Source organism: Grus americana, chromosome 16, assembly GCF_028858705.1.
Source record: "Grus americana isolate bGruAme1 chromosome 16, bGruAme1.mat, whole genome shotgun sequence".
In the NCBI taxonomy this organism is placed as follows: Eukaryota; Metazoa; Chordata; class Aves; order Gruiformes; family Gruidae; genus Grus; species Grus americana.
Genome location: NC_072867.1, coordinates 14119294 through 14147236, shown reverse-complemented (window position 1 = coordinate 14147236; position 27943 = coordinate 14119294). Strand labels below are relative to the sequence as shown.

The 27943-nt window shown below is 43.7% G+C and overlaps 1 protein-coding gene across 12 annotated transcripts in view; it reads right to left on the bottom strand.

The window, feature by feature from the left end:
- PITPNM2 (phosphatidylinositol transfer protein membrane associated 2) overlaps positions 1–27943 on the bottom strand; it is a 141212-nt gene that overhangs the window by 74095 nt on the left and 39174 nt on the right. Inside the window, exon 1 of one of the 12 annotated variants that reach the window (XM_054843890.1) lies at positions 2665–2738. The exons of the other annotated variants lie outside the window; for them this stretch is intronic. The gene's annotated coding sequence lies outside the window, so the exon portion shown is untranslated. Of the gene's footprint in view, positions 1–2664; positions 2739–27943 lie in introns of those variants that run through there. 12 annotated transcript variants of the gene reach the window in all.

The following is a 27943-nucleotide window of genomic DNA, read 5'->3' as shown; positions in this document are numbered from 1 at the left end:
GGCTTTAAACTGAAGGAGGGCAGATTTAGATTGGATATTAGGAAGAAATTCTTCCCTGGGAGGGTGGTGAGGCCCTGGCACAGGTTGCACAGAGCAGCTGTGGATGCCCCTGGCTCCCTGGCAGTGTTCAAGGCCAGGCTGGATGGGGCTTTGGGCAACCTGGGCTAGTGGAGGGTGTCCCTGCCCATGGCAGGGGGGTGGAATTAGATGATCTTCGAGGTCCCTTCCAACCCAAACCAGTCTGTTATTCTATGAAAATGCACCTGGGATCAGCAGCCTGACCTTTAAGGAGACACAAAGAGAACAAACCTGACTTGTTCGCCCTTTTTTTTTTTTTTTTTTTTAAGCTAGACTGGTTAAAAAAAATTATCAAGATAAGTTTGCAGCTTGGGCTGTCTTTGAGCTGAAAATAACCTGCCCTAACCCTTCTGAGAGCAGCAGAGCCCAGGTGGCAAACCATGAAAGAAAAACATGGGTTTTCACCAGATTCAGATCTTGGGGAACACCATGCCAGGTGGACAGAAATGACAAAATCACACTTTCAGACAACTCACTGAGGACATTGAGAAGCGGCCTCCTTCCAAAGTCTTGAGTCTTCATAGACAACCGAGACTGCTTACTGTATAGTCCAAACAAAACACCAAAGTTTGACTGCAGACATGACGGCTGCTACAGAGAGAAGAAAAAGCCCTTCTGGAAGCAAGGGAGCCACAACACAGCTTTGGAAAATGGGTGTCAAAACACCAGCTGTGTCCCTGGCACTTACCCGCATCCTGCCCGTTGCTACAAACAGTCAGAGGTGTTTGAACAGCGATGCTCAATGTTCTGGGATTAGCAAGCAGCCAGCCTTTCGATGGCAGGCTGGATTTCGGCTGTCAAGCCGCCGAGCTGGACTTTCTGTGGGTTTGCCAAACCCCTGCGGTCACACAACTGGGACCGGTGGCAGCCTAAGGCTGTTTGCAAAACTCAGCTTGCACCCGGCTTCTCTCAGCAAGAGGAAAACAATGGTGACGCAGGACATTTCCAGACTCGCTGCTATTTCTGCCATAGCCAAGTGGCACATTTGTACAGGCTGTTATTCAATTTATACACAGAGCTGTAGTAACTGTGAAAGCCAGGCGCATAATTTTATACCTCAATTATTTTAAAATCAGGTTCTCAAAGCATCATAATTACGCTCCAGAGTCAATATCCTGCTGCGATGAGTCAGGTCCACCTCTGAGCTATTGCTTCAGGCTGTCTGAAGGCTAACACACAGCGTACTGCATTTACTTCTGATTTTAACGGTTTCCCTCGCAACAATAAAAAACTTTTTAAGAAAGTGCCCTTTCTTTAAAGTGGGGGAGACTATTGGGATCTGCAGAAGCTGAACAGATCAGGAGACCCAGCAAAATCTCTCTGTTTAACCCACGAACTTGGTGTTTGGGGTTGTCACTTTGGGAGCATCAGGGCCAGCATCCCTGTTACTAAACGAGGTAGCAGAGGACTGATGACAACTGACAGCTTGTAATTAAGGAATAAGAGTTAGTGCATGAAGGATATTTAAACTGTATTATTGGAGTCCTGGAGGCCAAACCCCGGCCAGGCTTGACAGGCTGGCCCCGAAGGATATGGAAACTGAGTATTACAGCAAAAAACCTGGCTCCTCGACATGTCGGTTGGGTCCAGTGCAGGAGAACGACTCACACCAGTGGGTTCAGGCCACAAAAGGGCTGTGACCACCCTGTTCCCAGCTGTGCTGTTACAGCTCTCATAGCTGTCACCTCAACAACTCATTTTTGACCAGCTTGTGTTTTCCATGTCCAGGCTGCTGAGCACAGGCTTTTTAGGGCTGGAACGAGCTACACTACACAGCAACAACCCACCCCGTGCCGTGGCTGATATTTCCCATTTTCAACAGGAAAGAAAAAGCTCTGGATGCAGAGAGCAACTATAATGATCTTTTTCTAGCCTCACGCAGGAGGTTCATTTTACACTATTATAAAGTTAAAAGACTCGCCCAAGGAAGGAAAAACCCATCACGGAGGGTCACTCAGTGGTCAGTGGCAGAGGTAGGTATCAGCCCTGGGACTGCAGTCTCAGGTTCTCATCAACCAACCGCCTGTTCAGGGCTGTGCTGCCTTTTGAAGTTGAGAAAAAAATTTCCCCTGTGAAAGATCACACTCGTGAGCTAAAGATCAATACCCTTGACTCAGCTATCGAACAATTTTCTTTGCAATATTTCCACATAACTGAGAAATGAAAGATAATTAACAGAAACAACGGTAAGAAACCCAAGTCAAACATGTAATGGCAAAAGGACAAGCAAAGGCAATTTCTGGAGACCTCACCTACCTCCCTAAAGACTTTCTTTAGGTTCTCTACATCTCCTTTATCCACCCGAACAGATGCCTCCTTGCAGAAAGCAACATCAAAGAGATGTTAGCTTCAGTCCCAAGTGGGACCAAAATTGGACTTTGGGAAGTAACACCAGGATTAGCAGCCTGGCCACCTTCCCTCTCCTGCAGAGCTCCCTGAAGGAGAATACAGTGCCCTCCCACGACTGGAAGCGCTGCATACATATTGCGCTTGGATTTATTTATGCCTTTAGAAGAAGCAGCATAAATGTGAAACAGATTCCTAGGACCTAAGTCAGCATTTTTTAAAGGCAGCCTCAACACTCACACCTTGATTAATGCGGCACTCTCCTTCCTGGCCCAAAAGCATTCTTGCTGAGCTTTGTCCATCCAGAATACCACTGCTGCAAAGACCATTCCCTTTAGCTGTCGCTCTGATCGCGTTTATCCAGCGTCCATGCCTCTCAGAAGTTCTCCATCAGCAGCTGCAAAACATCACTGTCAAACCCTCCTCAGCCCTTGTTCAGCAGCCTTGCCTACCTGACCCTTGGCAAGGGCTGCAGCTCACGCAGCCAGCAATCCATCACACGGACCAGCGCAGCCTCATAATTGTCCTGCCCACATCCCGCTGCCGTCTCATTGGGAAGCACCACAGGACAGAGGAACTTCATGTTTTGTGAAAGCATGACACTTAGTGCAATATTGGCTGAGGCACAACTGTCTCCTCCAATGACATGAATGACCGATACCACATAAAGGTGAAGCAGAAAACACAATTTGAAAGGTTAAAAACCCCCAGCATTTCTATTTATTAATGTTGTGGCTACCATTATTTGCCATAGCACTCAACACTACACTCAAAACTCTCTCACACACATGTGTGAGAGACAAACTGAAGAGACAGAATGAACTTCTTAAAATCAGCAGTTTGCAGTTTTCAGAGTGTGGGTCGTACCTGCTGACTGACAGCTAAGCAGATTTAAAAACTCATCAGGCCTTGGAAAAAAAAAATCAAAACTTAAAGCTTCTTAAAAGTGCACAGTTCACATGCTCACTGCTTAAAGGCTACTGTGTCAGTAAGTAACGTTCTTTGTAATCGTACATCTTAATCGTACATCTAATCTGTCACATCTTTTTCAAATAGGAGTTTTTATGCAGATGCTTACACATCCAAGTTTCGCGACCGAGTCAGATCACATCTGACAGTGAATCAGCAGCTAATGAACATTTGCCCACATTGCAAAACCACAACACAGTTCTCCCAGCACTGGCTGACCGAGGTTGGCAGCCAAGCTGGGGCAGCTCCTTGTGCCTTCCTCTGCCGGGTCTGGCCACAGCCTACAAGACAATCAGAGAAAAAGAGGAAAATGCAAGCATGTGTGGAAATCAATTTTCCTCAGGTGTAAACCTCAGGGCAAACTCAAAAGACACCTCAAATGTAGATAGCACTGCAACAGTTTGAGGATAAAGCACTGCTTGATAAGACAGACAGAGTGAACAAGTTGCATTTACACTACTTAATCTTTTTTCCATTATTAGAGACAATTTGACGTCACTTACAGAATTTAAGAGCTCATTGTAAAGCAGACATTTATTACAACAGAAGGATGGAATCGGTCCAAATGCAATATAGCTACACAGGAGCTATTAAATCTTGTTACAGTTCACTGGGCAGCCAAATACTAGCTTGAAGTAACAAGAGGGAAAAGGGGGGGGGAAAAGAAAAGCTACACCACACCAAAGCTACACCACACCAAAGCGTGCACACACACACACATCCGCCACAACTTTTCTCCTTAAATATTCCAGGATATTGTACTGTTTCTTCACACTTTCCATCCTTTTTACTACTTTAACATCTGGGGAGAGGAAAACTTCACTCCCTTTCTTCTGCTTTATAAGTGATACTGCGGCGCAAAGCAAGCCAGCCATCCCCATGCACATGCTGACTGTAAGGGGACCAGGTGAAGTCCATCAGCTGAACTTTGGTTGGAAAATTAACATTTCAAGTCCTGCCATGCCTGGAGGTTATGCAATAATGAACTAATAAAGAAGCCATTAAAAGAACTAATATGCACATTGAAGTCACAGATGAGTTCAGAGGGAAAGACAAAGCAGCTTCTAATCCCTTTGCTGATGCTGGGGATAAAGCTGAATATTAAAAAGAACCCATCTGAAATTAAAGGTTAAAAGTTTCCAAGTAGTCTGCACGAATGGAGCAGCCACAAAACCCGTGGCCTCGCCGTAGAGCCAGACTCCTCTGTTCAGCTGAGCTAAAGGAACCGGGCAGACCCTGCTTTTACCGGGTTGCTCTTAGTCCAAGTCTCTCAGCTTTACACACTGAAAATAAGCAGACGTTACACACACGCATATAAATACATATAGATGTGTAATATATATTTTATATATAGACATACATACGTACACACAGAAACAAAAATAAAAGCAGCATTGACAACACGATAAGTGCAGTGTGTTGGCTGAAAACAGACTGAAAATTGCTGGTGGCTGAGTAAACTACCGTAAAGAGGGAAAAAAAAAAATCTATGCAATGCTACAGGCATACAGCAATGGACAGCATTTTCCTCTCATTTGTGGCACATCCATTAGCTGAAGGCCACGGCCACGCAGAAGTCTGCACACTCTGTGGGCAGCAGCGGCAGGGAGACGGGATGCTGGCCAAGTTTAAAGAAAACAAAACAAGTATATCTAATTTCCAAGGTAGCCTCCCTGGGAGGCTATTGCATTTACAGTTCACATCTCTGGGTGCTACAATCTCTCTTCCTAAGGAAACTCAGGAGGAGAGTGAGCAGAAGTGCGCTGGGTGCAGTCCCCACCGGTTGGCAAGGCTTCGCTTGGATTAAGTAGTAAAAAGCCAACAAGAAACCCAACCATGCTCTTCATGTCCTGTGCAATAACCCTTTCACCTAGCTCATAGCAAAAATGCTGGCAGCAGCGAGGCATGGGAGAAAAACCAACGGTGAACCAGATTCAAAGGATGACCTCACCTATCTAACTCAAGACAGGATCTACACCACCCCTCTTCTCTCTCTCCATTAGTTGCTGCACTGGAAATTGCATTAAAACTACCCGATACTCTCCCATTTTTTTCCTTTTTTATTACCACAAGAAGACCAGGAAATCACGAGACCTCCCACTCTTTAACCTTACCACTCACTAAGCATGAAAGTAAGAAATTGAGGGTAAGAAATTTCGAGAGTGGCAAGGCTGAGGTGCAAGAGCTCTGCAAACCGCAGGTGACCAGCTCACCCAGAGGGTCCTCAGGCACCCAGCTGAGCACAAACCCAGCCCAGACCTACCGTGCTCAGACTTGCTTTGAAGATAAATGACCTTACAGCTAAAAGCCACTCAGGAAATAGGACTATTTATCTTTTCTTTTTTTTAGAGAAAAATTTAGGAATGAAGAAAAACACTTCAAGCTGGAGAAACAAGGAATCTCAGAGTCTCCAGATTGTTTACAGATGTAAAAGGCTTTTGCTGTCCAACCTCAGTTATCCGCACTACAGTTCAAGCCCCTCTCTTCTTGTGCTGATCTCAGGAGAGGCCGCAAACGGTTCATTAACTATTTTCTTCTGCAATTCCTCTTCTTCGTGTTCAAAGATGCATGCAATGCCTCCCTCTTTTGTCTTTCTTCTTCACCCCTTCTCCCACAGATGCTCACCTCTGACTGGTATGAGCCACAGCAGCCTTGAAGAACAAGGATAACTTCATGTCTTTCCTATGTTGTTCCTACACCCCAGCACAACGTTTGCGAACAGCGTAAGGCAGCTGATGACCACTCAGTCTGAAACCCATTGCAGCCTTATCTTATCTCCCACAGAATGGCAACCACACCAGTCACTCCCCATTTTATAGCTTATTCACGGGCATTTGCACTCATCTTTTCCAAATTATAGCCCATTTCAGACTATTTCTCAAGGTTACTTTGAATTTTTTATCTCCAAATACCCGCAGATCCACTAAACCCGTTTTTGAGACACAAAAATGCTATTTTGGGATTTGAGTCGACACTGGACAGACTCTGGATTGCTTCCTCCATAACTCCCTATCAAACTGAAAAAGGACATCAACAGCTCCTTTACTTTTCCAGTAGTTACAGTCTAGATGGAAATAACATTTTATTACCTCACTTATGCAAATATCATGTGGCAAAGGGAATGAGCATTCATAGCTGGTTTAAAAAGACTATTTTGTGGAGGGAAACACTGTATGATTGCAAGTCAGTGTCACAGCACCGTAATACTTCACACTGGTTTCATTCAGCTGAGATTTGCCTTGCCTAAAGGCAAAATAGGAATAGAGAAAATAAGTCCTACTCCATTAGAAGAAACTTATAATGACACCTAAAAATCTTGCATGGGAAGCAAGACAAATGCAGCAATGAAGGCTGATGAATAGTGTTGCAATTGAGATTGAAAGTAAGAGGCCATTTTGTACAAGAGCGGTAAACGTTTAATATCTCTGTTGCTTCTTTCATCCATAACACCAACAGATTAACAAGTTTTCTGTGGCTGCATAATTTCTTTGTAGTTTTGATCTCGGAAATAATTACACTAAATATTTCATAAGTGCCTTTCAAAGTTGGTGGGTTGGGTTTTTTTTTAATAAAGAATCACTAGTCGCTCTCAGATTGCAGCAGGATAATGAAGGTGCACGGACAATCAATAACCATTTTCAGTTCATTATTCAGCACATTTCGGGCTGGTGTTATTTCTTCCCCTCTACTATTCCGCATCCCACATACAGAATGATGTGGCATTTTTAAACCATCAGATCTTACTGCTATTGCAAATCATCGTTGATGCTAACCACAACATGGAACCCCCAGCCTCTAATGACGCCTACATAATTTATAGGTTTCCAGGGTGTTTTCAGCTGAGCAGATTGCAAGCTGAGGCAGAGGAGGCCAAATTGAACTACATACCAGACTGCTGGAGTTTCTTCTTTGGTCTGGGTAACAAATCGCTGGGTAATTTCTGTTGCTTATCCCTCAATTTTTTTTAGAAGCCTAAAGAAGGGCAAAATTTCTGGTTTAAGTCACTTCAACAGTCTCCAGCTCAAGGGCCATAGAACAGGTAACTCCATGCTCCTGCCTGGGAAGCTGATGCGACCAGAGCCTTTGTTTTGCCCCAGATCCAGCTGCTGCACTGGGGTCACTACTGCACCTCCATAAAACTTGGGACCTTTGCAGGTTTTTGCAGGATCTGGGGTAACATCTACCAGGAGGAAGAAATGCTATAGCATTCCTAGTGGTAGGGACTGAACAGGGTCAGAGTGGTTCTGACCAAGGACAGAAACATTCCCATGTGCTGCTGGAAGAGGAGACACCAGTCAGTCACATGAGGATTAAATCAAGAGCCTTCTGGAAGTAGGAGAAAGCCCTCCCTGGAGGAGACTAACATCGGCCTCTGCCTTCCCAGCAGAGAATACACATTTGCAAAATGACTGAGGCCGAAGTGGTTTTAAAGCTCTAAAAGAGGGCAGCTTTTCCTAAGAACTATACAACGTTGGTTCATCAAACTATTAAGACCCAAGACTGGCCCAAGTAGCCTAACCCCGATGGTGGAAGAGTTATTTTTCCATTATGCATCCAGGAGGGATGTATACCCCAGCACATTTCCCACAGAGTTCATATAATGACAAAGACAATTCCTGGTGCTAATTCTCCCTCTGACAGCGTGGTGATTCATTGCTGGAGCGCTGCTGGCTGCCAATGTTTTCCTACGCTACTGCCCAGCCATCCCCAAGGGTGACAAGCCCAGGACCAACGCCATCATCCTGGAAGCTGCTGTGACCTCTGTGTTTGGCGAGACGAGAAGCCCTAAAGCAAGATGAAGGCCTGAAGCTCCATTTTTATCTCTCCACACCAGGGTTAAAGAGCCCCTTTGCAGCTGGGCTTCCAAACCAGGATGCAATGGATGGTTCAGGCAATGACACCCCAGGGATACTGCCAAGTGTTAATCCACATCCCCAAATCCCATCTCCTCTGGGAAAACCCAACACCCTCCCACATACCCCCACAAAACCAGCCACAACGGACATCCTATGATCACTTAAAACATAGATGGAGCTGGAAACTGAATCCAGAACTTGGGGAAGAGAAAGGCACATGGATGAATCCATCAGACCACGCTCACTTTCCAAGAGCATAAGCAGAGGAAAAGCAGCTACCATGGAGAGACAATTCTCTTTAATAAAATCAAAACCTTATGATTACAGAGTGGAGTTAAATTGGAATCTGCCCGAGACATCAGCATCCCCACTGTAACCCTCAAACTCCCATAACATCTTGATTTATTAGTTTAGCTAGAAACTTGGAGGGGAAAAAAAAAACCCCACACATTTATTGGTGCCCTCTTTTTTTTCTTAAATAACCAAGTTTTCATGGCAAAGAAATGGAAGTGGACAGTCTGTTACATAGACACAATGTGGGAGGCAAATCGAACATGCATTTTGCAGTTAGACACAGGCTGGAGAAACAAAAGACACAAAATGTAGGATGCCCTGCCATATGGTATTGCAAGGGAAAATAAAAGTCAAGTTACATCTATACCTTCAATGCAAGCAAACCCTAGAAATGAAATTTAAAAAGCATCCATGACACATACCTGCAAAGCAACAAACAAACAAACAAAACCCCCACCACACACATTTGGTTTCACCTTCTTGCTATTTTAAAATTTTCTGTTCACCTCTTCAATTCCTCCTCTAACTGTACCAACCACCTTCTCAACATCCCTGATACATCTCCACTGCTACAGCCATCCATCTTCTTATTTCCCACAACACAGAGAAACCTTCACAAACCTCAAGGCAGAGGACACCTGCAGCAAAGTCAACCATAATGGAACACCTGAATGCCGAGACAGAATCGGACTAGAGGAGGCTGATTACACCGCAGAGTGACGCCGTCACTCCCAGGAGGACAGCCAGCTGCACTTTTGTATATTTAACTTCTATACAAGCTTTTCTGAACACAAAGTACGGCATGTTTCTACAGAATACTTACAAACCCTTCTCTAGATCAAACTTGGGGCCAGGTGTATAGTCTTCCATTTGTTTGGTTTTCTTGACATGCAATTCAATTAGCATTTCCATCATTTTGCAGACTTGTTGTGCAGCAAAATGTGATATAATAGGGGAAGAAAATGGCACTGCAAAAGGAACATGAGCACGTCCAACCAGCCTGGACACCCTCACATGGAAACCCGCAAATCCCATCAGTGCAGGCTCTGAAAAAAAGTAATAATAAATGATGAATTTGCCGCAAGCCAAGGACAGGAGCAGTGCCGAAGGGAACAAATGCAGGTACTAGCAAGAAAAGAGAAAACAGCACTATTTAACTGAGTGACCTGACTTGAGCAAGCACACGCAGAGCAGTGGCTGCTCCAGACCTACAAGAGCAGTAATGCCTGTCTGGTGCCCAGCTGTACTTCTTGCAGCATTTGATAGATGGATTAAAGCTCTGCCCTGGCCTCAGCAGCTAGTGCAACTATCATTATCCCTCATTTGTGGGTAAATTGAGGTACAGAGAGAAAAGTGATCTGGTCCAACATCCAAGAGAGAATTAGTGGTGGAGCAGATTCAGCAGTTTCTGGGTCCAGCTTTTGCTATCAAATCATATATTCTTTTTAACAGAGGAGGGAGTGGGGGAGCTCAACTAAATTAAGTTTCCCTGACAACAAGCCCAATTCTGCAAGAATAAAATGTAGAAGAAAGTTTTTTCTTCTTATCAACTGCCTTTGGAGCTATCAGCAATTTCTGCAGAAAATAAAGTAATTCCTAGAAATTATCACAGTTAATAAATTTCTCCAAGAAACCAAAGGTTCTCTATGCACATCCTACCCCGTTTCCCCTTTTCCTGCAGGAAAGCACCTGGAAGCTTCAAGAACTTTGCTGTTTTGTTTAAGTGTGGGTAGATCCAGATTCACTTGATGCAGTAACTTGAATGAAGACTGGCAGAGCCGCCCAGGCAGTGTGGCTTCATGACACTTGGGATAAGCACAACCCAACGCTCAGCCTTCCCTCTTCTGCGAGGGCTACAGATCTGACTGTTTCTACAAATGACAAGGAAAGAAGCTAGTCGAGATCAAAAGATGCTCAAACCCTCACTTAAAGCAGTATCCACAAAACCCTCTGCAAATAATCCATTCTCAGATGTAATGAAGTTGTGCTCTGAACCCAACAGTGGCATTAATATCTTGGGAATCACAAAACACACTAACTTTGCAGCTGGCAAATCCACAGGACAAAATTCTGAAGCAATTCTTTCAGCCTTTTATTATGACCCATTTTGCTGTGCAACCTCTCCCATAGCCTCTCCCCACTGCCACTGGTTTCAAACAGCCAAGATCTGACATTGCCCAGACTCCTTTCCAGGAAACAATTCTCTTTCCTACAGATAATTTCTGGATGTAACAAAGCATTCAACAGCCATAGACCACATATTGTGGTTTCAGCCCAAAAAGACTAGCAGAGAGCTTTCCCAAGGGTGAATTTCTCATGTTCCTCGAGGACTTGCGTAGAATTCCGTGTGGTTTTATTCCTCAAAGTAAATTGGATTTCAACTGTCTTCTCCAGCTACAAATTAAACTTCACAAGTCAGAGTGTCCTATGACAAGGGGTCATTCTGTGCACATGGGGCAAAAGAAAGGAATTTAATGAGGATCAAAACAAAATAAACAAAATCTGTTTCCTGACCTCCAAGGCCCATTCAAATAAACTTTTCTCCTCTGTTCCCCACCAAATATCCAAACTATATCTGGAGTGTCCTTTTTTGAAGAGTCCTTTACAAGAAAGTGTTACCAAAGAAAGTCCACAAAGGGTTATGGCACAAAATTTTCATTTTCATTAGATGTGCCATAGGATGGAAACCTTTTTCTAGCCTGACAACAGCTGAGGAAGCAAAGCACAGAACAGAAAATGTCAAACCCTATCAGTTCAGATTTCAGGGACAGCTCTGAAGGCCTTGATCGAGTGCTGCAATTTCCTGTCCTTGCTTTACAATTCTCACTATGGTCTGGCCAGTTGTTTCACACCTTGAGAATTTCTCCATCCTCACTGTTGCAGCTTTGTCTGTCAGCTATCAGACAGCAGGAGTGCCGTACAGCTTTTGCAAGAGCCATACGTGCCCTTCATGAAAGGGCATTACAGCTGTATTTATATCTGACATAAATCTGCTTTGTACACAGTGACCCGATTCAGGATCTGGACTTTCTTAGACGGCAACATCAAGAGCACACGTGAATGCTGGCCCCGAAGGACAACACCAGACCTGCCTGACCATGGGAGAAGATACTGATCACCCTCCTTGCCTGCTCCAAGCATGGTGGCATCTAAAAGCCTCTGGAACTGGCAGGTGAAAAGTGAAAAATCACCAAAAGCTTGGGGTTTTGGCATATCCAGGAAGTGCCTTGCAGGTAGAGGACCAGAGGGCTTGAACGTTTCAGCTTTGGTCACAGCATGGCATGAAGAAAAGGATAATTATTCTAGGCAGTAAAAGTTATCTGCATTCTACAAGTAATGCAAGTGTCTGAGGGACAGTTAAGTTTGGATAGTTTAGTTCAAAATTCACTGCAAATGCTGGCTTACAGTCAAACCAGGAATCAGTAGCTGAACTGAAAATAATATCCAAATTCTCACTCCAGGCACAAAACCCTGCTTTCTCATCTCATTTCTGTTTTGCTATTTGCTGCCAATTCAAAACGCTATGACAAAAAAGTCAGCCCATTAGCCTTGTTCTTAGAAGTCTTAAGCTCTTATGTATGAAGTTGGTATTATCAACAGAGCCCATAAATTGCAGCTAAAGTACATAAAGGAAGCAGTCATGACAGCCCCAATTCAAGCTGTATCAGGTCGCTACAGTCAAAGAAGTGTTTTTCAAAATGTTAATTAATTTTTAAAAGAATGGATTAAAGGGACTTCTCAATTAATAGAATAAGGGGACAAGCTAGAGAGGATTGTCCATTTTATTAATATAGCAGTTTAACAGCTATTCAACATCTAATAACTTCTCATTAAAAGTCAACCCTCCCCCTTTTCCAGCAGATTAGCTGCCCATTTGTCAGATACAATACAGCTTCATTAGCCTAAAAGTTCAATTTCTCCTTTTCCACAGTTTTGCTTCTATTTTGCTTATATCAGTAAGCTAAAATCCTGAATGACAGCAAAGTCCAGAAATCAGTAACAAAACCAGCACATTAGCCTTTCACGAGTTCCGGATGGTATTTCAACATAGCGTTCCCAGCAATGCCAGAGTCGATCCCTGCAAGAGCCAGGTAGGAAAACCTCAGGTCTACCTACACGGCACTGCCCAAATGCACAAGGGAAAGGCTCGTCCATGAGCTGTACCTCGTCTGGAAGAGCACACAAATTATGCATTTTCCCAATACCTTTTCCACCCGTGTACTACCCAATAGCACTTCATAGCTCACTTGGAATTGGAGGGTGTTGTTGAAAAAAGGATATACAGCAACTTGGACTTTTACCAGGAGGTTCAGTTCTTACTACAACCTTGAAATTTCAGATTAAGCATGGTCTTCACATGTGTAACGCACAAGTAGACACATTGTTCTGGGTGGACCTTTTAAGCAGCCTGGATACGGTCAACCTGTGCTGAGGGTCCACAGACCTCAGAGTGGGGCCAACTGACTGCGACTTAACTGCTGCTGGTTAGCAGGGACAAGTCCTGGGGTAGGACACCAGCACCACGCAGTCCTCAACACCTCTAAAGAAACGTATACCTAGATGTCCTACGAACACAGATGGAAGGCACACTAGCAGAGAAAAGTGCCTGTCAGAGCAACCCTAAAATAAGTAAATAAGTAACACCAGAAAAGCCCTATGACTCCAGCAGGAAAGACTGAGCACTGCACCGAGCGGAGAGGCAGGCGCCACACGAGAGCGGTACGGCAGCAGTGCTCGGTGTCTGGCCTCATTACTGCGACCTCAGACCTCAGCGCAGAAGGACTATCCGCACGGATTTCACTGTGGGACCAGAGCTCTAGGAAGTCCATATAAAAAGATAACAGAAACTGAAAGAGGTTACAGCTAAGGCTAATACCACCCAAAAGCTAAAGCAAACAAAAACATTCCAGGCTATCAGCTTTATCTGCAAAGACTATTCAAGCTACTCTTAAGACCGTAACAGCCATATGCACAGGCTTTAATAAAAACGGACACCTTTCCCCAGCTCCTGCTGTTGCAATTTTAAGGAACGAATCCAGACATCAGCAGAAGGGGAAGTTCAGCATATATAAGGCATTGGTTTCCAAGAGAATATTTATCATGTCACGTGAGACCAACATTTTTAGCCAACTTGGCAGAAAATAGACAAGCTGCAAAGCTACCCTAAAAATACCAGGCATGATAATTACAAGAAAGAAAAGCAAAGCATAAGAAATGGCAGCACTAACAATCCATACTTTTAGTGACACCCTGCTAACAACTTTTTAATTTATTTTTCTTATTACATACACGACTTCTAGAAGATTGTCCCAGTTGCTCAGGTGTGCAATTTATGTGTTTTGTTTTATATCATGCAATTAAGATACAAGCCAAGCTCATTCCAGACTGATGCCTTACAGCTTCATCTGTGTGATTTACTAATATATTTATCCCTCTCCACCTCTCTTCAGCACAGTACTATGAAGTTTCCAAATTCTAGAAGTCAGTTGCCCCCAACAGACAAATTCATAATACTCCCAGCTGCAAGCAGGGCATCAAGTCAGAGGATGAAGAAGTCCTGGAAAGAGACTGGGGGGGGCAGGGGAGGAAGACGACAAATTGCCATTGTGCATCAGCTCCATGGTCCATCTTATCTGGTGTGGTGTCCGAAAGCTGTGCAACGTGTGCTTTAAAGGATGCCCATAACTCTCACAAGCCATTAGTTGTATCCCACCTGCCCATGCAGGAAGCCTCTCCAAACCCCAATGTGCTAGAGGCAGGGTTATGTTTCAGCATAACATGCGATATAAAGCTCTGTTTCCTACCAGGAGTAAGAATACTATCCAAGGAACAGCAAGGCAGCTAGAAGGAAAGTGAATCAGAGCATCATTATGAAGACTTTTGGATCTGAGGGCAGACTGTCAGCTCACCCAGACTGACAGCTCCACTGAGGCAGCAGCTCACGTCAGAGAAGCTGGCCAATGTCTCTGATCTCTATTGGCAATTCCTTGCAAAAACAAAGCAAGGAGGGGCAGAAAAAGGCAATTTGAAATTGTGCTTCTTGGGAAGGTGTGAGGTTAACAAAATAAGAGACCCTTAACCACTCTCCTAGTTCCTTTCCCCCCTGAAGATGAGTGCGTGTATATGTATCTATATCTATATATATAGATATAGATATATACACACTACAGCCTGTCTGCCCTGCTGATGTCTTTCACTCATTCACCATTACCTTTTAGTGCAATTATACAGACAAAAGACCAGTGGAGAGAAATCACATCAAAAAAACCCCCAAAACTCCAGCATAAACCCAGGATGTTATCCTCTCTGTTCTCCCACTAAACTATGAGCTTTTGCCAAGAACCAGCTACCGCTCCTTCCTCAGGACAGTGCTATTCAGCTTCAGCATTTTTAATAAACTTGATAAAGATCAAAACCATCCAAAATCTAGTAAAAAGCTTAACAAGTTAGCCCTAGGCTAGAGGTGGAGAGGCGAGAAGCTGGTTGACCGGCAGACAGGAGCCACACGTGGGTGAGATGTCTCCTTGGCCACATGCTGGTGACAGTGGCTCTTCCCAAGGCGTGAGCTAGAACACAAACTGGCTCCTGCTCCCTCCATGAGTAACTGCAGGGCTTGCAGGAGTCAATAGTTGTAAAAGAAAACTGATTTTTGTCATTAAAATCAGCAAGGGTGACTCACAGTAGGCTCAGGGAGCCTCGCTGATGAGTTTCATTGTTATGCAGTCACTTTTCACCCTTAATTTTCAAAAATACCCTGAGTGACAACAACGACAATAGAGTATAATAGCCATAATTAGCTAATGGGAGAGAAAACTTCCAAGTTCCAAACTAATCAGAATTGCTACTTCTAAAAACGCATCAGAAATGAGTGATGCAGTCGATCCCTGTTGATCACTGAAATCAGAAGAGAAAAATTGGCCATTCTCTTCTGCAAATTCAGCAACAAGATCCCAATAGCCCCGTCAGGAGAAAGAACAGGAGCAAGCGCTCTTCAGAGGGCTGGTTCAAGGATGATTTACTGCTAAATACATTAGAAGCATCTCGCACTTACAAAATACATAGGTCTAGCTGTATCAGAACCAAGCAAATCATCGCCTTCTCAAGCACAGGTTAATGCATTTTTTTCCAGCGAGGCTAAAGAGGAAAAAAGGACAATGACAAGCTTTAAAAATGACTTGCCAACTAACTGATGGCTCAATACGTATATTTTGGAAAGATTTCCATCTTATATTTTACACAACTGAAACCACTCTCTCAAAGCGATTGAAAGCACCAGCAACACTGAGAAGCTGATGTGAAACTTGCTCCATTGACTTGGTCAATGCAAAGAGCAATGCAGAAGAGCAGACTTGTTAAGCTAGAGGTCAAATTTCGGACAACCATTACTGCTTCTTAAAGCACCAAAGTTGGCTAGAATCTTTATTTAGGATTAAAGTCCAGTAGCTTTCCTCTGAATAGTGGAAAACATGGAAACTATTCTCCTTGTAGAGTTTATTTTGAGCTGAAAATATTTTCCAGTTCCGTGCTGTCAGACAGGATTGTAACTACATTGTGTTACAGAATAATGACCGAATTTTCAAAGCCTGTCGCAGGGGAAAGTAAAGAAAGCTACATTTTCCTCTTTTCAGTACTTGTTCCTACAAAAGTTTTTACACTTTCAAAATAAGATCACATGCTCCTTTAGCACAAAAGGACCCAAATAAACAGAGCATGGCTATCTATCCCATCTATCATCCCAGGCAAGATGAGATAATCAGATTAGCCAGTTATAAATTGACCATATCTGAAGGAGAAGGAAGTAATTTTCTCATATTCTCTCTCTGGCAATCATCTCCAAGATTTTCAAAACAACAGTATCAGCCTCCCAAACACTTTCCAGTACTGAGCTTCTCTGGGATTTAGAGACAAATTCCTTCAGCCTCTCTGGAAGTCCCGAGTTAGCTTGTTACATTTATTGGAGAAAATGGTTTGCTAAGATGACATGGTAAAAGCATGTATTAAAACCTCTAGCTTTATCCACACCTCTGGTGATGTTCTCAAAGAGCATTCTTGTGGATAGCTACAGAAACCCTGCTAGGAGAGGCTCTTCCACTCTCTTCTCCCAAGCCAACATGCATTGGGTGCAGCACAAGGGGAGATTACCAGGAAAAAGTGGATGATTTTCTGTGTTCCTCTAGCATCTTCCACCCTGAGTGGCCCAGCACCTCTTACTTCAGAAATGCCGCCAGACCAAGGGCAATGGGAGCATGCAGGAAGAAAGCTAACGAGCATGAGGAGGTTTTAAAGAAGAACAGAGTGAACTGCACAGTGCAGTATTTGCACCAAAGCTGTCTCTGAAATCCCACCTTGGCCCCTTACTTATGGTTTGAGGTGCCCTAGGACCAATGCTTAAGTTATCACTTAAAGTCCTACTCAAAGTGAGAGGGGATTAGTTAAATGCATTTATAGCTTTAGAGTTCAGTTCTTATACCTGAAGACACTTACAGTATCTGCTGTCTGTACTGAACAGTTCTCTGGACGAAGCTCCCTAAGCCGGCGTGGCAGATGATCAGGCACAAAGTTATGGTAACAGCAAGCACACCCCCCTTAAAGTTCTTCAGCTGTGAAGGTGACTGACAGTACTTCCAGATGAAAAAGCCTTGTTCAACACAGAACCATCAGCTAGACAATACCACATGCTTTTTTTTGTGATTTGCAAGTTGCTAGTTTGCTGGAACACAAGGTGCCTCATTTTTCCCCATAAGACACCATTAATCCTGGATGCAGAGCTAAAATCTCTCTGTTGCCCAGCCTGGTGTTCCCAGTGTTGAGAAATACTGAAAAACAGAGTGCTCTGATTCACACTAAGGACAGTTGAAAGAAATGTCAGCAGTTTTTATTTTAAAATACGTGTAGCTTTGTGCACAGAGCTTGGAACACTCCAAGTCCCTTAGATGTTTTAGCATGTACCAATTCTTCTGAAAAAGGCGGTAGAGACAAACCTTTCACTCGATAGCAGGGTCAGCCACAGAAGTCCCTCTCCTGCTCCACTCCCCAAACCAGCAGTGCCGTCCCTGGGACTGCTCCTAGCAAGCATCCCACATCGTAAGGTCCATCCTCAACCTGCCTGGCAACATCGGCTTCTGCAGCTTGTTGGCTTAATCTTCTCAGCTCCAGGGGATGGAGAAGTGCTGTTTCTGCAACTGTTACCCCAAGTTAATGGCAAACACCCTCTGCCCCCTTCCTGCAGCATGATTCAGGCACAAAATTAGCACCAGCTAAGCAATACAGAAAGTGACTGTGCTGCAGTCATGAGGGTTACTACACACCACCCAAACCCATGACATTTCCATAGAAACCACAGTGGGAAAGAGAAAAGCCTCAAAAAGCTGACAAGATAAAACACACACATGGTAAAATAAGTAATTCTGGTGGGAAAAATATACATGTGCAAGATCCTCCCCAGTTCTCCAGCAGCTCAGGCATTCAAAGGTAACTGTGTTAACACCAAACTCATGACAAAACTTTTTTTCAGTCCCTCAGGCTGCCTGATGGGAATAACCATACTTTCCCCGTAGTGATATTTCAGAGGACAAACTTGTTGGGCGTTCTAAGCAACTTTCTTCCCTTTTACTTATGGGGTTGTTGTTCTTGTTAGCATCACTAAACACAAAAGAACTTTCTTAACTTTTTCTTAGATTGGGTAAAGCCTTCCAGAACATACATTTTCCTCATTAGCAGCATCAATTAAGCAAATAAATACTGGAACGTGCGAGAGAAGCGATTCTTTTGGTCAAACAAACCTCCCTGTAGAGAAAACACACCCAACAAAACACCACGTTACTACCAACAGCACACATTTTCAGCTGTAAGCTAATAAGCCACTCCCAGCAAGAAAAGAGCTTAAATATGTTCCATTACACACTCGCCTAGTCTAGGTAAGTGTTTTTGTGTGACATCAAAAAAAAAAAAAAAACCAAACAACAATCAAGAATGCTAAGCGATGGCTTTTAAATAATTCGGGATGCTCTGCTCTCATTCTAGAAAACTAGTCGTATTCCAGCGCTTGGCAGAAGCAAGCCGACTCTGCCAGGAGAGATGCAAACATGCACGGAAGGAGGTTGTTTGTTACGAACTGAATCATTCGGTGAGATGCCTGATGCAACTCCAAACCCTTTCCAGATAGAGGAATAACAGCCACAGCTTGCCCGGTGGTAAGCTCAATTGACTACACAGTACAGTACCTTTCTACAAAAGCCAGAAATAAAAGCCAAGCCAAATTCCGGGAGGTTTGGAAGCAAATCTGGACACAAACGCTTTTCGAAAGGTCAGAGATGTTTGGTTCAGGCTCATTAGCTCAAAGAACAACAAATTTTAGTGTGACCGTCACCAGGACTGTACAGAAATTCCCACGACAAACACCATCTTCACGCAATAAAAAGCAAACTTGCTTACCGTGGCACAACACGAAGCTGCCTGCAGTACTTAAAGAGAAGCTGTTCAGCTCAAACAGCCCGCTTCAAATTAACATCGCTTGCTGCAGGCACACATGCACTCACATCACGCGCAAGTTACACCGAGCAGCTCACGCCACTGAATCTTTGCTGTTCCCTCTGCTCGGCTTATACAAGTCTATGAATCGCACCAGTCGTCAAACAGGGAGCTACAGGAGCAAGAATGCGATGTGTGCATCTTGCTCTCCTATTATGGTTGTGATGCTATGAGCTGATTGCCCCTGTTTTTCCCTTTGGTAAGCCAAAGCTTTACCACTAGCATCTTCCATAGATAGCACATGACTTTTCTGCTTAGGGGAAAACAAAAACAAAAACAAAAAACCACCACCAAAAAACATGATTGCTTTTTGGGTCTTGAAAAATACTTTAGTCTGATGGATGTGTTTTTTCTGGAATTAATGTCTAAATATATACTCTACCTACCACTTCATCAAAAGCAGAGCTAAAGACACTAACAAGTCAATACATTAAACGGTTTATCTTGTTAGATGTTTTACAGCTATTTAATAATGAGTTCTGCTAACTGCTGCCTGTATGTGTTTATTATTGTAACAGAGTGTTTAAAAAAATAAAATCTGTGTAATAGCATAACCTTTCCTTTCAGCTGCATAAAAATGCCATGTTCCAATCAATATCATCATTAGCAAGAAACTAAAAAAAGATCAGCAGAAGCTATAAAATACAGTAAATTAAATTCTGAGAACAGCTCAACTGCCACCATATTTTATAGAAATCCTATTTAAAATTCGCACGTGGAAAAAATTAGATATACATGAAAAAGCAAATCTGGACAGGAGATAGAGCAAATATGTTGTGTTCTCTGACAAGCGGGATAATAAAAGCAGAATGGTAGACTAGAATCTGACCTTTAAGGGTCAGTCACATTTTCCATGTGCTGTTAAACATCTCTTGCAAAAGGGGAGGGGGGGGGACGGGACACACAACATGACACACAGAATCAAATCATAAAGAAACCCGTCAATGTTTACATGAAGTAACCAGTGAGAAATTATTATTTCACGAATCAGAGCAAATCTCCCATTACTTATCTGGACAAGAAGAAAGTTTAGCGTCACTCTGCTGATATTTTGGCATTTAAAGGTTTTACACATCTCGCAGAGTTTGAGCCTCTGAAAACAGCCAGGCACTTCCATCGCACAAAATAACATGCATTCCTCCCTCTCCAAGTACAGAGGCACTGAAGGGCACAGCAGCTGAGTTCACAGAGCACGAGAAGAGCATAAGCATTTCTTTAGCCAATAAAAACAAAATTCAAAACAAAGCTACAAATATAAACTCAACCTGGAGCATGAGCCCGCTGCTTAGGGAACAAGCTGTTTGCTCTTTAGCTTTACTTACCTTCCTGAACAAAAACATCATTAAAAGATGCTGACACGTGAAATCAAAGTTGCTGCCACCTTATTACCTGGACCAAGGAGCCATAGGCTTATACTCCAGAGCCCCCATTCTTCATCATTTCCAACCAGTAAGAAATCTGACATTTAGTAAGAATATCTGGTCATTAGAATTCCACATTAAACAAAAACAAACAGGTCCAAAATTTAGATAGGCTTAGTACAGGAGAAAAAAAAAAAAAAAAGAAAAAAAAGAGCAAACCCCACTGCTTTTTTTGGTTGCTCATTTCACAAAAGCTTGGAACATCCGCGGGAACTGCCTCACCAAATATATCCCAGGGCATACTTACTATTTATTCTCAGGCAAATTTCAAACCAGTACTCTTTGCCAGAGCTGGCTGAAAAGACAACCCTGCAGCTGCCCACCTCCGCACTGCATTCTCAAGCGGGGCACCAAGCAAACACCGAGGCTGGGGTCCTGTGCAAGGCGCCAGCCACCGGCTGTCCTCCTCTACAAACGCTATCTCACCTACGGCAAAGATTTCCTTCATTCGGCTTTTCTGGACTGAGGCTACTTTCAGTCAGACTCGGGAAGATGAAAGGAAAGGAGGTATAGAAGCGTGGTTTAGAAGTAGAAGTAATTAGGAAGCCGGAAACCAAATCAAAATGAAGATGCAGGTTTTAAGGAATTCATCTCTATTAATCTCAGTCTGAGGGGATAATAAAAATGTTTCTATTCTAATGATGGTCTTTGATGGAAAACCTCAGTATTTGGTACAGGAAAAAAACACTTATTTCCATTTCCTTAGCTATGCCAGGTGAGAATACCTCCACTGCGTGTTTCCACGCACAATTAAAAAATCAGAAGTGTCCCTCATTTAAATTGAAAAGAGGGATTTGAGACACTGTAGCCAGGTGATGCTCCCCGAGCAGAGCAAATACAGCAATACTGTAATTCCCTTTGAAAAGTTGAGGGGTTTGCATTGTTTTTTTTCAGGGATTTTTGTTTAATGCTATGCTTTTTTCTTTTTACCTTTCTGCCAGCTTCTCTAGAAGAAAACAAAACAAGCCTCTATGACTAATCCTTAGCTTTGCCAGCTGACAAAAACCACTGCATTACCGCACCGCGTTTAAAATAAAAAAAGAAAATTACAATTTATCTTTGAGGGAGGGGAAAACGTGAAGCACACTGGTCCTCTGCCTTCCCCCTCATCCCCGAGGCATCGCCCTGCACCGACGTCCTTAATGACCCAGGGCTGGTGCTGCTCCCTTCGCTTCGGGGAAGCCTGTACAGTACGGTGATGCACATTGACCAGGAAAACCACGTTAAGGGAGAAAGAGAACTGTCTCTCTGCGATACAGGAACCACTGTGAGAAGTTGCCATGGAGAAAAGGGAACTGCTGAAGTGTCTTGAGGTACACGGTGCCGAGAGACATTACAGCAAAGCCAGCGGGAATACAGAAGCAAATGGATTTAAGTGCTCCCACAAACCTGAAGCTTCCAGACAAGAAATTACCAGTAATTACTAATAATGTAATTTTCATGCAGCACTCATCAGCATGAACCAGTTCTGTCCTCACAACAAAGAGGAACAACAAAAGCCACAAACAGTTACCAAATTAGCTTATTAAGATCTCTGGGATTTTTTTTGAACCTTCATAACCATCAAAATTGGTCTGAATGCACAAACATGATTACAATAAAAAGGCCCAGATATCTTCTGGACACGGCAGCATCAGATACATCATCATACTGTAGAAAGCACGCACCGAGGAAGCTCTCTTTCAAGGGAACGTGGGCTGCTCCCACGGAGTCGCTACCCATCCTGAAACACCGCTCCTTTGCGGGAAGAACTGCTGTACGGGAGGAATTCAGGAAGCTGTTTCTCCAGTTTCAAACGTGCTCCTCTTTAAAAGAGCACACACCTTCCAAATAGCAGAGGTGGCTAAGCAGACTGTCCAGACCACAGCTCATGCAGAAAAACCCCAAAACACAAAAAAAACCCCAACAGCACAGTTAAGAGGTTTTAATCGAGAGCCCAAAGGCTGCAGCTAATTTTCCTCCTGTGTCTGCCCCTCTTTCCCACCAAAGTATAGCTCTGTACAGCTGAAAGCCCAACCATGATCAGATCCTCTCTTCATTAAGATCCTGGCACAGGCAACATTGCCTATGGGCCAAAGCAGCTTTGTCTGTCCGGCAGGACCTGCATCTGTCAAAAGTTTAACCTCTAGGATGAAAAGGTGACAAGGCCCCTACTGATGGCCCGGTGAAGAAGACACAATCATTTCATCAGCGAGGTGAAGCAAGTCCTGAAGAGAAGAGAGGTGCACCAGGGCAGAGGAAGGCTTCGCCCAGCGCTGCAGAGTCCTTCCCACTGCCCCTCGCAGGAGCTGGAGCACCAGGAGTGGAGAGGAGCCCTTTGGAGGCCGCTGTGCCCAGCCGCCTGGAGCGGTGGCCAGACCAGGACACAGCTCATTCCAGAGACATTTTTAGCATGAAGAAGAAAAGAGAGAGCTAGCTATCCTGTATTACTGCACCCACTCAGCTTCCAGAATTTCAAACTCTATAATGATATGGTTCCTGGAAGAGCATTTCTAACCAAATTAGAGGACATCTTGTGAGCATGCCCTTGGCAGCAAGAGGACCATGATGTGGAAAGACTCCCGAGTGCATGATCCAGGCCCTCTGTAATTCAGTTACGTGCCACTTTTAGCAGAGGTGAGAGGCAGGTGTTTTAAAAGCAGCTTGCTCTTAAGTTTGTGTTTTGTGGTTGGGGTTTTTTTTTTTTTGTATTTGTGTTTTTGTTGGGGTTTGGTGGTGGTGGTGTAGTTGGTTGTTTTTCTTTTCTCTTTTTTTCTTCCTTTCTCATCCCTCCCTCCCCCTTATTTCTTTTAAGTAGTAAAATGAATTGCCATTCTTCCTCCTTTACTAATATTAGTTGTGCTGCTGAGAAAGCCCTTGCACCAGAGCAATACTCAACTCAATTAAAGATGAAGCATGGACTCAGTTTTCTTTTGAGCAGGAAGGACAGAGACTATAAGAAGCTTCAGCCTACACTAACCAGGTTTGGCATTGCCCAGACACGCTTGCTTAAGGAATTTTTATGCAGTGGAAGAAGAGATTTTCCACAGCGACAAATACTTTATACAGTTGTCCAAACTAAAACACTCATTTGACAGTAGATTCAGCCCATCCTTGGATTCATTCATGCTCTGAAACATGCCCTTAAAAGGAGAGTTAGTTGTCCTTTTGCATTAAGCAAAGCTGCGTTAAAATGTTTGTTTCCAATAGAACAGGGAGACAGGCATTGGGAGGAAGCAAGCTGTGTCTGAAGAGCAGAATTTCTGGCAGATGGGTCAAGAGGAGCAGCTGCGTTCACAGAAAACACATGCATCTTTACATACTTAGGGTTGCCATTTGGAAAACATCGTAAGAGAGTTTATGGCAAGGGGAAAAGGGACCATTTTTGACAACAGGTGTCAGGCTACCGTTCTCCTGAACCTTTCCAGTGGGTGCTGCAGATGGATGTCTCATTGAGCAGGGAAAAGGTCAACATTAATAATGAAGCTGTACCAGTTCATGACAGAACCAGAACTACCATGTAAAAATGTATATCTTTACTGCAGTGTGATCACCACATGTATGAGAACAGCCCTCACTTGCTCAAGTCCAAGCTGAGCCACTGCTGTTCCAAGCCAAGCTTGAATTTCCTTGGCAGCACTGTACTCCTTGTGCACATCAGGAGCACATTTCTCTTCTCCCAGGTAGAGGGTAGAATTTACCTACACAACACACATGGGATGTGAAAGGGAAGAACAAAAAAAAAAAAAGCAACATGTTTTGGTCTATGTCCTTGATGTGAAGCAGGTAGCAAGCACAGGGATGACCAAGGAAGACTGAGCAGCCAGAGCCCAACAAGACTGAAGTGAGAGTTCGTGCTTAATATGCAAATGACCAAGTTTTACAGTGCTCATTACACACCACTTTCGGCAGCAAAGTCAAAAAAGCAGCTCTACAGATCCTCTACAAGTCAGTCAGGCAAGCTCGGCAAAGGCAAAGGGCTGCTGCTGAATTTACTAAACTGTGTCACGGAAAGAGCTACAGATGCCTTATCATACTGAAATGTTACAGAGATAACGGACGTGTGTTAGCTGCCTCCTGGAAACACAGCTAAGGGTACTTTTATGCTTATTCTGCATTGAAACCAGTGTTTTGTGCTAGCAGAAGTTCCAGACGCCCAGCAGAAAATGAGAGCATCAACATTACGATCACATATTTTGAATTGTCCTGGCCTCAGCAGGCTCTCCAGCCCTTCTTTCAAGATGTTCTAAGTGGATAATTTTCCCCAGGGACAGGGAGACCCAGGAATTGTTACAAGCAGAAGGTGAGTAATGAGTTTGCCAAATCCCTTATGCTAGTTACACTTAAAATGCTGCCCTAAACACACTACATGGTAACAGTAATTAAATAAGCAACACCATTGTGCTCCCAGGATCGTGTTGTTGAAGTATTAGGAAGCACTTAAAGAAGCCTTTGTCTTGCAGCCGTGTAGGTGCAGCTTTGCCCTCCTTCCTCCTGGTAAGGATGGGGAGGCAGCACTCCATTTTCAGAGGAGCACTACATAGGTTAACAAGCACTTCTGTTTGCTTCCTTATAGCTCAGGGATACAGAGGAACATGAAGTGTGATGGGAACATCTGGTTTAGCGAACACACACAGGAGGGCTGCAGTAAGAGGAGGAAGAGTATTAGAGATAATCATGTCAAAGACAGAGCCAGTCCTAAGAGCCTTTTGCAAGTGAGTGCACTGAGGATTACTCCTGAAAAATCAGCCTGCTGTAGAGAAGAAAGCAGGGCAGCAGAAGGATAACTCAGTCAGCAACACGATTATAAAGGAAAATAAATAATCATTCTATTGCAGGTGCCCTCAGCATCATTTCAAAAGATTACCCAACTGAAAGCACCTCTTCAGCCTGGTAAGATCAGCAGGATTCAGGAGGAGGAGATCAACTCTGAGTGCTTGGCTGAACTTAATTCTGCATGGCAAGTCCTACAACAGAAATACACTCTTGTCCTCACCACGGCCAGCAACCAAAGAGCTGACAAGCGGGAAAGCTGTTCACTTCATCACATATTCAACAGGGTCATCTCTTCTCAATTGTTATTCTGAGGACTCGGCCCTTCAACTATTTGCTATTTATGCACATTGTTCATCTGAGCGCACTTCATACTTGTAAGCATTCACAAGCCTTCAGATAAGACTTGCTCTATTCATAAATAGCAGGGCTCAAACAGAGAAAGATCCCAGCATTAGTCACAGCTATTGAGAGAAGGGAAATTAGCAGGTACAGAGAGAAAGCCTGAGCACGCGTGTTACATATTTAAATGACTGTGACGTTTCTTCAAAGCCTTACTGGGTTTTTTATGATTTGCGGGATTTTTGGGGGGGTTTTTTGGTTGATTTTTTTTTTTTTTGGAAGGTTGCAGTTGCAAAGGTAAGATTCTTACCAAAAAATCATCGAGCAGTTGTTATTGTCACAATGGGAGAAGAAGAGGTAGGGAGAGGCTGAATACCATATAATTAATATCCAAGCTTACTGTGGAACAAGAAGGAAGTATGGCTAAAAGGAGCAGAAAAGACAAACTAGAAAAAAAAACCAAAACAGACAACAAAACCCCATGCACACACAACACAAAGAGTTTAGACACTTAACGTATTGTCACAAGAGACAGATTGCCCAGGACAAAGTACACACACAGATGAGGAGGGACTCGTGCAGTGTGCGACGTGCTCACACCAAGGAGCAATGCCTATTTCACTCTGCACTGCCACGTGCTCGAAGAGAAACGCGAAGGGGTTCATGCTTCCTAGATACCTGGTCCTGGCTGAAGGCTGGAAAACACGTGGCTTCTGCTAATAAATCTCTTAATAAATTAAGAGAACTTCTCATCATAGGAAAAAAAAAAAGCTAAAAAAGCTATATCCACCGGAAACGACACTTAGTGAACACAATAACTAATAATACAACATAAAATTCTTGAGTTGTCTTTCCATTTATCTTCTTAATTCCTTACCCCATTAGCTAAACTATAAACTAACATTTTTTCTTCTTCTGTTAAGATTTTTTTCTCCCTCCCCATAACTGCCATATTGCACGATTGTTCCACTGCTGTTTCAAGGATTTCCCCCCACCCTCCGCAGTCCAAGCATTAACTTGCCAGTTTAAGCCCCAAACCTGTGAAAACACACACATACAGACAGCTTTTCTGAACTTGAGGCTACAAATATAAGTAGATAGCACAGTCCTGTTTTGTGCTGCTTCGGTAGAAAAACCAAGAGTGAAAACCAAACACCAAAGCTTTGGAGAAACCCTTTTTTGCTCCACCAACCACTTGAACCAAAACAAGTTTCTCACAACCAGGTTTTGGCAATCCTCCACTCTCTTCTTTCACACGAAGCAAACTGATCCACGTGCAGTGCTGTACTGCACCGTAGACACTTTTCTTCCAAACGCGCCCACTCTCAATTTTCATCCTTTGCTGTACGTGGACACGATAACCTCTCTTCAGGCTAAAAACCACATAAAATAGTTACAGGTTGAAGAACATGCAGGAACAGCAAAATAAAACTAGCATTTCTGACATTATTGTGCTGGTGAGTCATCAATTAATTCTTGATTGTCAGCTCCTATAAACGCCAAGATCTTCAAAGGCAGCTGAGGCCAACGGACCCTTGACTGCAATGGCAGCCAGGCTTGGGCGCAGATGCCCAGAGCCAGAAAAGCTTTCCCCCCCCCTTTAACTGTTAACTGCCAAGAAAAGCAGGACAGGATCAGAGAGGAACTTGAAGTGACAACATCCTTCCCTCCAGCTCTCTCCCAACTATGAACTCCATGATGAGACACTCGGTACACAAGCCCCAGCAGTATTTTCGCCAAGCCTGACTCTGCCACTCAACTCTGCCCCTCTGGGTAAGCGGCTCCTCCATCACAAAACCCAGGGTGAGTTTCTGTCCCCAGCAGAGCGCTCCCTGGTGCAGTTTTACTCCAGATTCAGCAAATGACCTTTCATCGCTCAGCCAGAAGCCCTTCGCCACAGGTGGGGGGTCTAACAGATGCCCAAACCCCATGTAACAGCAGCAGCAGATCAAAAAGCACCATCACACTGACATGGAACGACAGAGGCAATACAAACCACAGCTTGCTTCAAGCTGAGGCAGGAGTGGTTCAGGGGATTTGTTTGCATAGTTTGCCCTTCATTAAGATCCTGTTGGCTGGGATGCAGAGGGAAAAAATCAGGGATGTATTTGTATTTAATAGCAGGGACCACATAATAACTTGCAGTCTCTATACCCAAGCGTCAGATTTATCACTTGTATTGATCACATGCTTTATTTCCTTTATTCTCACTTCCCAGTTTTTCTTTCCTATGGCGACCCACTGTGTCCTTCCTATACTTTTGCCTTCTCCCCTACCATGAGCTCTGTTTGAGCAAAGCTTTGCAGAACAGAAAAATGTATCCCCTGCTGCAACCAGCCAGATCAGACTCTTTTC